This window comes from Silurus meridionalis, chromosome 25, assembly GCF_014805685.1.
Source record: "Silurus meridionalis isolate SWU-2019-XX chromosome 25, ASM1480568v1, whole genome shotgun sequence".
Classification (NCBI taxonomy): domain Eukaryota; kingdom Metazoa; phylum Chordata; class Actinopteri; order Siluriformes; family Siluridae; genus Silurus; species Silurus meridionalis.
The window spans coordinates 1,347,501-1,357,500 of record NC_060908.1 but is presented as its reverse complement, the minus strand read 5'-3'; the positions used below and the strand labels follow the sequence as shown (position 1 = coordinate 1,357,500).

General features: G+C 39.4%; 2 protein-coding genes across 7 annotated transcripts in view; both read right to left on the bottom strand.

Annotated features, from left to right (window-relative positions):
* Positions 1 to 10,000, bottom strand: part of ak1 (adenylate kinase 1) — a 20,683-nt gene that overhangs the window by 6,253 nt on the left and 4,430 nt on the right. Inside the window, exon 1 of one of the 4 annotated variants that reach the window (XM_046838884.1) lies at positions 6,838 to 6,950. The exons of 2 other annotated variants lie outside the window; for them this stretch is intronic. The gene's annotated coding sequence lies outside the window, so the exon portion shown is untranslated. Of the gene's footprint in view, positions 1 to 1,938; positions 2,070 to 6,837; positions 6,951 to 10,000 lie in introns of those variants that run through there. One more of the 4 variants, XM_046838885.1, reaches the window with a different exon arrangement.
* gpsm1b (G protein signaling modulator 1b) overlaps positions 8,123 to 10,000 on the bottom strand; it is a 25,458-nt gene continuing 23,580 nt past the window's right edge. For all 3 annotated transcript variants that reach the window (XM_046838880.1, XM_046838878.1, XM_046838879.1), the window contains exon 14: positions 8,123 to 10,000. This exon is cut by the window's right edge and continues 415 nt beyond it. The gene's annotated coding sequence lies outside the window, so the exon portion shown is untranslated.

Genomic DNA, 10,000 nt, shown 5'->3' with positions numbered 1-10,000 from the left:
GTTTCTAACTTGCGGCCTCTACTTTCTTCAGTAAAGTTTTTCTGGTTAAGAGTTTTGCCACTTTTTGCGGCGTAATGGCAGACGCTGCTAACGCTGTCGTCCTTTAATGATCTAATTTATGAGGAGAGACCGAGAATCTGACAGGGGAGACAAGCTGCAAGATTTATGTGCCTCTCAGTGACCCTCCTCTCTTTATAAATGTCACTCGGCTACTGAATCAGCAGCGCTCGCTTTGGAAAGCTCAGGTTTTGCCATGTATGGAGCATGAAGCTGGCCGGCGGGGTATTAAGGGGCACCAGGGGCTGTGACGGTGCAAGTGCAATGGCTTGAAGCCTTCATAATGATGGACAGATACATTAGTGTGTAATGGACGAGTGGAGCAGATGGTGTGTCAGAGTGTAGCTGGAGTTCTATTAGTGTACAGGACATTTACACTGCAGTGGCTAATGCCTCTGTCTCTGACACACACACACACACACACACACACACACACACACACACACACTTGGTAGGTGAATGGGGTTTCAGCAAGAAATGTAAGAAGATTTTGTCCTGAACGTGTCGCAGGACTGAGTTCTATCTCCCACATTTGGAACTCGATATTAAACATTGATATTAAAAAACAATTTCAGTACACGCCTCGTTAATAAAACAACTATCATATACTGTACAAGCAGGTAAACCCAAATACATCTCACCACATTATCAAGGACTCATCGCATCCCAGTCAGAAACTTTTCAACCTCCTTCCATCCAGAGAGAGACGCAGGAACATACACACCAGAACCAGCAGGTTTAGAGCCAGCTTTTTTCCATCCACCATCACCCTACTGTGATGAACTCCATGCTACTCCATGACCCTAATGGCTCACTGACATTTCCACTGATTTTACTGCCATCATACTCCATGCTTCTGCTCCACTCTGTACGTTCTATATGATTCTGGGCAATTATTCTGAATATAACAGCATTATTCTTTTTTAATAACTCCATTCATTTATCCTGTATATACTTCATTACATATCTTATCTCCATATCCAAATATCATCTGTACATACACTGTGTATTGTACACTTGTACGTACATTGTGCATATCCCATATTGTACATGTTTATATTCCACATTCTCTACACATACTGAATTGTGCCTTAGACTCATCCTGCACTAACTTCAGATATATGCTCATATACATATATGTATATATTTATTTTAATGTGTACTCACTCGTTATCTGCTGTACATTTATCCACTAAAATATTACATACTGTACATATATTTGCATATTTATCTGCACTTGTCTGTTTGCACAATTGCTATTTTTTTGCACTTCTGGTAGATGCTAAACTGAATTTATATATATATATATATATATATATATATATATATATATATATATATATATATATATATATATATTCTGATCAGGCATAACCACCTATTAGCGGGTGGATTTATTTTTCAGGCAGCAAGAAAACATTTTCTCCTCAAAGTTGATGTTAGAAGCAGGAAAAATGGGTGAGTTTAAGCATTTTAGTGAGTTTGACAAATTGTGACGTCTAGACGTCTGGGTCAGAGCATCTCCAAAACTACAGCTCTTGTGGGATGTTCCTGGTCTGCAGTGGTCAGAATCTATCAAAAGTGCTCCAAGACCAGGCCAGCTACTGTAGCTCAAAATGCTGCAGTTCATGTTGGTTCTGGTTATATATATATATATATATATATATATATATATATATATATATATATATATATATATATATTGTCTTATCTCTTTAGTTCATGCAGTATTAACTAATAATGAACTATTGTGTTATTCATCAACATGGTTTATGTTTTAGAAGGTTTCTTATCATGATCTTATGCATGTACGAGGTCGATAAGGTCACGATTTTGTTGTAGATATCGATACAATAAAAATCAATGTAAAATAGCTCATACCGTGTGTTAATTGATTGTAGAGCTTTGGTCCTGGGGAAACGTTGTTTCTCTGAAATGTGTGCTGAACTTCACAGTATATGATTGGAATGACAGCAAAGCCTCGATTTGAATGTTTTCTACGTGATATTTTCGCGTACTGAGTGGCGGCAACTCCCGTTCTAGTTAAATATACTGTACAAACCCCGCCCACTTCTGATCCGAAACAGCTGTGACGTTTCCACCTGTTTCCTGGGGGCGCAGCTGGAAAAACTATGAGGGGTGAAACGTTTTCGGTGTAAAACACGCGCTCAGACACGTGTCGATGTGACGTGACATAGAAGGCAGAAATGTATTATTTGTTTGTTCTTCATTCATCTTCATTTATGATTGCGTGCACTCAAAGCAACCACAAACTAAAATGAACTCATTAATGCAAGTACATTTATTTTACTTTCTCTATTTTTGAGAAACCTAATGCTATTTGATGTTATTGATTTAGAACCTTATATTTCAATAAATTATACATATTTAAAGTATTTCATAAGCATATCTTGGGGTGATGGAGAACAGGTGGGGCTTAACCCCAACCCAAGTTTGCACATTGCATTTATCAAATAATCAATTAAAGTGTTTCCTCATCATCATCATCATCATCATCATCATCTGTTTTATTACTTAATTTACTGAACTTCCACAGTATTGCAGCTGTGTGACTACATGAGTGCCCTGGACCTGTGATACATGAGCACCCTGCCATCTGTATGACACCTGACGCTGATACTAAAACCCAAACTTCATATTGGGACACATTCAGGCTTTGATTCGGCTCTACATCAACTTTTAATTACACAAAATCATGACCCACATCATTGAACAGCACTTTATTACTGTGAAGGTATTTAAACATCTGGGCTTTTCACATTTACCCTTCACAAGCAGCTGAATCAACGAAGTAGCTAAAAATGCTACTGTACTTTATGCGCAGTCACTTTTTTAAATCATCCCCCCATTCCTCTATTAAAGAAGTGACCGTTGTGCTGATGATTTCTTTTCTGTCAGCATGTTATACCACTTCTTGCTATGAATAAATTAATGAATGAGTAGTGAGACTGCAGCGAACGATTGTTTACGTCGTACCAGAGGTTTCACCCACAGTTTGTGAAAAAGGGGGTGTAGGAAGGAAGGAAGGAAGGAGGTCAAAACTCTATAGCAAGAAAGAAAAATAAGCAAAAACTAGGGAAACAGAAAAAAAAGAATAAAATAAGTAAGTAAGAAAGAATGGAGGCAAAGTGAGAGAAAGTGAGAGAAAGAAAGAAAGAAAGAAAGAAAGAAAGAAAAGAAAGAAAGAAAGAAAGAAAGAAAGAAAGAAAGAAAGAAAAAGAAAGTGGGAGGTAAGAAAGCAAGAAAAGTGAGAAAGAAAAAGAATATGGAAAGGAATTAAACGAGTACAAGTGACTGTAACCCTGTGTTAAATCCTACACCTTCCTCATCATCATCATCATCATCATCATCAGTAACGTGCTCAGGGTGTCCCGGGAATGCTGAAAATGAGGTGGGAACACCCCAGACAAGACACACACCCCCTCACACCTGGGGCGGTTTAGTGTATCAAACCACCAGCATTATCTCTGGAGGAAACCTGAGGGACGTGAAGGAAACCTGACTCTTTTTATTAGCTTCTTTTATAAATAGACAACTTTTGGCTATTGAGTTCGGACACACACACAGTGGCTTGAGAAAGCATGTACGTGTGTGTGTGTTTGTGTGTGTGTGTGTGTGTGTGTGTGTGTGTGTGTGTGTGTGTGTGTGTGTGTGAGAGAGAGCAGGAAATATTAAACCCCCTCACACACACCCTTCACCCCCAGACTGCTGACTGAGCCATATTCAAATTTAGAAAGGCTTTTAATAAATGTGATCACAGCTGCGGTACTCGCCTTACACCCTTCATCATCTTCATCATCATCCTCAGGGCAGGACCATGTGGAGAATTAATCAGTCACTAACTTACTAATTCAGAGTGTGTGTGTGTGTGTGTGTGTGTGTGTGTGTGTGTGTGTGTGTGTGTGTGTGTGTGTGTGTGTGTGTGTGACAATCTTGATCTCAGGAACCTGTTCCAGCATGATGATGCACCTGTGCACAAAGCCAGCTCCATGAAGAAGCTTTACATGGTTTGGGGTGGAAGATCTCCTGCTATAGAGCTCTACTGAAGACCTTTAAGAAGAAATTGAACACTGACTGCACCCCAGACCTCCTTACCTATCTGACTTTAGGAACACACTTGTAGCTGAATAAATCTCCACAAATCTCCAAAGAATTGAAGTTATTATAACAGGGGACTACATGTGGAACTTGATGTTCAAAAAAACACACACCAATCTTACAGTCAGGTGTCCACAAACTTTTGGCAGTATCATGTACATCTTATTTCCTAAATATCTAATTTAAAATACTACATAATTATTGTAGCTGTTATATTTATGTACAGTTGTTCAATAGCAATTATGTCCTGTCTCCATTTAGTCTAATCTATTTAGATTTTGCTTTTTTCTTATAATTTATTCCCCATATTTTTCTATAGATGCTTTGGAAATATTGTATGTTAACAATTTAAAATGAGAAAGAGAGAAAGAGAGAGAGAGAGAGAGAGAGAGAGAGAGAGAGAGAGAGAGAGAGAGAGAGGAGACTCCATCTGACTGCACCTTAATGGAATACTAATGACAGTAAAAGAATAAAACTGTGTTTCAGTTGAACAACAATGGAAAACGAAAGTGAAAGAAAGAAAGAAAGAAAGAAAGAAAGAAAGAAAGAAAGAAAGAAAGAAAGAAAGAAAGCTAGATGGATGGATGGATGGATGGATGGATGGATGGATGGATAGATAGATAGATAGATAGATAGATAGATAGATAGATAGATAGATAGATAGATAGATAGATAGATAGATAGATAGAAATTAGGTGAAAAGCAGATGAGTGAATGAATGAAGATAACAAATTACTTTTTAGAATAAAAAAAGAAATTAAGAAAGATAAAAAAGGGATAATGTCCTTTAATATCATTAAATATTTTGAAAAAAATAACAGTAGTAAATATAGCTGTAATGAGGTGAGGAGCTGTAAGCGCTCTCCCTAAAAACAAAACCCAAATGTCACACAGTCGTTTGGATGTTTATCAAATCTGCCCCTTTTTATTTACATACAAACTCCCACAACCTTTTTCTAATTTATGCAAATCTGTAAAACTGCTGTGTGTGTGTGTGTGTGTGTGTGTGTGTGTGTGTGTCTGTAACACACTGGATAATACAGTCATGCTACAAAACAGTTTTTTCCCCAAAATGATCACATGTAATAAACACTCATATGCTCATACACTTGGACGGGGTACAGTGTGAATCCGGTCACTGATGCCACTTTCTCCTCACTTCATCTAAATAAAGCTTCTCCTCTCCTGCGACAGTCCATAATACTGTCACTCTACCACTCCAGCACTTCACCTTTCCATCACTCCACAACACTGTTACTCCACCACACCATCACTCAGTTTCTCCACCACACTACCACATCATCACTCCACAAACCTTTCTCCATAGCACCATTCCACTACGCCATCACACTAATACATTACCACGTTCACTACCCCACCACACAACCTCAAACCCTCCACTACCCCACCACACAACCTCAAACCCTCCGCTACCCCACCACATCACCTCTCAGCCATTCCACTACCCCACCACACCACCTCTCCAACCTCCGCTACCCCACCACACCACCTCACCACCTCTCAGCCATTCCACTACCCCATCACACCACCTCTCAAACACTCCACTATCCCAACACACCACCCCTCAGCTATTCCACTACCCCATCACACCACCTCTCAAACACTCCGCTATCCCACCACACCACCTCTCAGCTATTCCACTACCCCACCACACCACCTCTCAAACCCTCCGCTACCCCACCACACCACCTCACCACCTCTCAGCCATTCCACTATCCCACCACACCACCTCAGCTATTCCACTACCCCACCACACCACCTCTCAGCCGTTCCACTACCCTACCACACCACCTCTCAAACACTCTGCTATCCCACCACACCACTTTTCCACACTACTGCACCATCACTTTCCCACACCACCTTTCAACCACTTTACCACACTACCAAACTACCGCACCCTCACGCCATCACTCCACCTTTCAACCACTTCACCACAGCACTGCACCATCAATCCACCCACTGTCTCTCTACAACTCCTCAACACCAACACACCGTTACTCCACCATACCAACACACCACCATCACTCCAGCACTCCGTCACTTCTTCAAAGCTCGGTGGTTTGATGTATTGCCCAGCAACAGTGAAGCACTTTTAACACTCTGTGTGTGTGTGTGTGTGTGTGTGTGTGTGTGTGTGTGTGTGTGTGTGTGTGTGTGACATCTATGTGGAAAGAAACCGAGCTGGCCTTGTTTACACTGATGATTTACAAACACAGTTTGTTCTATCTGATCGTAAGCTTCTGCAGAGATTCTGTCTGCTTCTGTTATGAACATTTTCAGCCTGAACAAGAGCCATGAATAAATCAAAGTGTAACAACAAGCTGCGTACACACTCACGCTGATCTCACTTTTATTCTGAGCTCCTTCCCATAACCTTATACGCTCCATGGGCAGTGAACCGGCAACCTCAGCTGTCAAAACACACCATTCTCTTTTTTATCCCTTGCCTTTCTCCCATACTTCCTGGATAAACAACACACCAGTGCAGCCTCTCGTTCTATTACTGAAGATAGAGAGTCCAGTCTGTGTTTTATTCTGAACCACATCAAGATCCTGTCCTAATGCCTTCTCTGTCTAATCTCTCTCCTCTGTGTGTGTGTGTGTGTGTGTGTGTGTGTGTGTGTGTGTGTATATACTAACCTCTCTCTCTCTCTCTCTCCGTCTCCGTCTTTCCCGGTCCCTGCTGCACCGTACCCCTCCTTTTCCCTTTTTGAATCTTTATATAGAGCAGCTCAGCCTATCGCAGGGGCTGCTGGGAAATAAAAAGGAGGGATTGTTCATGTGTGTGTGTGTGTGTGTGTGTGTGTGTGTGTGTGTGTGTGTGTGCAGAGTAAGAAGGGAATCCGTTAGTCACAACAGTAGAGAAGGAGGAGTAACTGTGCACAGAAAACAGAATAGAAGGAAGATGGTGCATGTAAATGAGAGAGAAAGAGAAAGAGAAAGAGAGGCTGGACTGGAAAACAGGAAGTGGAGGAAGTGGTTGTGGGAAGATAATCAGTGTGTGTATGAGAGATATTAAACTGCAGCAGGTCTCTCGGCTTGGATAAGCCTAATAGCGCCGCATAAGCATTCACCCCCCTTGTTGAACATTTCCCCATTTCTTTCTGTTCATCTGAATTTCAAATGGATATTTTTAATGTCTGGAAATGTTCAGGAAGAACATTAGATCAGCTTTGTACATCCTGATCCTGATATTCTCCAGGATTCAGCAGCATTTACTCACTGAATTTGTTGTCCTTCCCTCATAGAACGTGAAGCTCCATGCACATCTCTTAAAGACAAGAACAGGGTTTTCTTCTTTGACAGCCCCGAATCTGATCTCTCACCACCCTCTGGTCCCTGCTAATGAAAAGCATCACCTTTCCAGAGCCTAAAGCTTCCACCACCATGCTTCACAATGAGCATGATGAGGCCCAAGACATTAAAAGAACTCACCCACAGTTTGTGAAAGATTTCAAAAGTAGATGTGACAGGCACCTTTCTTTCTTTCACCTTAAGGGCCTTGCTCAAGGGCCCAGCTGTGGCAGCTTGGTGGTGATGGGATTTGAACTCATGACCTTCCGATCAGAAATCTATCTAAAATCCAGCATCTTATCCCCCTCCTCAAACATCTTCTTCAACTCAAACAGCCTCTTAAACTCCCCTTATCGACTTTCAATCAGCGCCTTCACTAATTTCAGCTGAATGTTTGGAGAAATGAAGTGTCCGAATGCTAAGAGTGTGTAAAGCTGTTATTTATGCTGAGCGAGGATTTTCCAATAAAAATAAAGTAAAACATCTGGACATTTATATATTTACAAACAAAAGGAACACACACACGTGTCTCCCAAAAACCCATAAGACTAAGTGTTTCTAAATTATTATTATTCCAATCATTATTTTCCATGTGGTATAAACAATAAATAATAGAAAAAAGAAAGGGGGAAAAATTTTCAATCAACATTTTTATTAAAATGCTGAAAAGTGGACGTGTGCCCATCCAACAACACAAAATAAATACAAAAATGGCAGTTATGGCAGTGATCGACCTTTAAAAACATACCGAGTAATATCGGATAAATTCCTATTAGACTCCTGAAATCAGACGTTAATCAGACATTAATCAGATATTAATATTAACTATTTAAATCTTTATCTCTTTAAAGGTTTTTGGCTAGAAATATATACAGTCAGCTCTTGAGCTGGAACATAAAGCGTAGCTTTCATATTTTTATACAATTACCTCAACACGAATCTAAAGAATGAAATACATTTATATGTCTATTATTTTATCATTTCTATGTATGTAAATTTTTGAAATAATAATGACTTTATTGGACACAAATCACCAGAAGCACTTACTTCTATACAGTGAACAGGGACCATCATCAAGTGTGTCGTATTATATTTAGCATATTTCTTTCTTTTCTTTCATAAAATAAAGTAACAAAGAGGCAAAAAAAATTAAAAAGAAAGAAAGAAAGAAAGAAAAAATAAAGTAAAAAGAGCAAAAAAAAAGAGAATGCTCACACGAGAAGCACAAGCATCAGTTCCAGGCCGCATAAATAGCTTAAAGTGCAAAAAACATTTCATTTTAAAAACAAAAAATGTACAAAATTTCAGATCAGATATCTGAAGCTGACTTTAAAACTTACAACCACCAGGTGGCGACAAAGCAAAATTTATCCGTGTTCTGAAATCAGTTCAGTGTGGGGATCTAAAAGTATTGGGTCACCTGACTTTTCTACCCATATGTGGTTCTTCCCCAAACTGGAGGAACACAATTGTATAGGAGGTCTATTGAGGCGGGAGCATGAAATTTTACCTTTAATTGAACAAGGAGACCCAAACCTGTTCCAGCATGACGATGCACCTGTGCACAAATGCAGCTCCATGAAGATCTGCTTCACATGGGTTGGATCTCCTGCTATTGAGCTCTGACCGCTGACTGTACCCAAGCTCTGTGGCTGTGAATGAACCTCCACAATCACACTCCAAAATCTAGTGGAACATCTTCCCAGAAGAGTGGAGCTTATTATAACAGGGACTAAATATGGAATGAGATGTTCAAAAAGAAGCACACAGTCAGGTGTCCACAAACATTTGGCCCTACTCCGTATATGTCCTCCACCACTTATATGTTGTACCCTATGTAGTGAGCATGTATAGCTGATATCAAGGATTTTGTCGAAAATTTTAAATATTTAATTCGATAAAATTGTTAGGTTGCCTCCCAAAAATTGCAAAAAAGAAAAGAAAAAAAGAAGCTTTGGATCAATCGGTGATCTGAAGGATGTGTCGCTCTGCCCAGACATCCAAATTTTAGTTTTGTCCTTTTTAATAGTCAGGACATTTACGATAGAGAATCAACCACTTAGTTATGTAACAGCTCGTTTAGCAGTAGCACATGTCTTGAAGGCTTTGACCACCATCATCATCATCATCATCATCATCATCATCATCATCATCATCATGATCATCAAAGCTAAACACTACCGCTTCTTTTTTATATCCAGAACCCTCGTCTGTTCGTTCCTTTGTTTTTTGTGAAAGCTTATATGCAATTTATTCTTACACTTGTATCATTTACACGATTTTGTCTGATCTGAATTAATTTTAATTCACAGTCGAATTTCACAGTCGTTGATATGTCAGTCTTTTTATCCAATAATTCTATAATAAATATACTACATCATGCTAAAAAAAAAAAGAATAAAATTAGACCCTGGGAAAGCACCTATTCAGAATAATTTTGAAGAATCTTTTTTTTAAACAATACTATTTAGAAAAATAAAAAAAATAAAATAAAAAAGGAGTGCCCTGA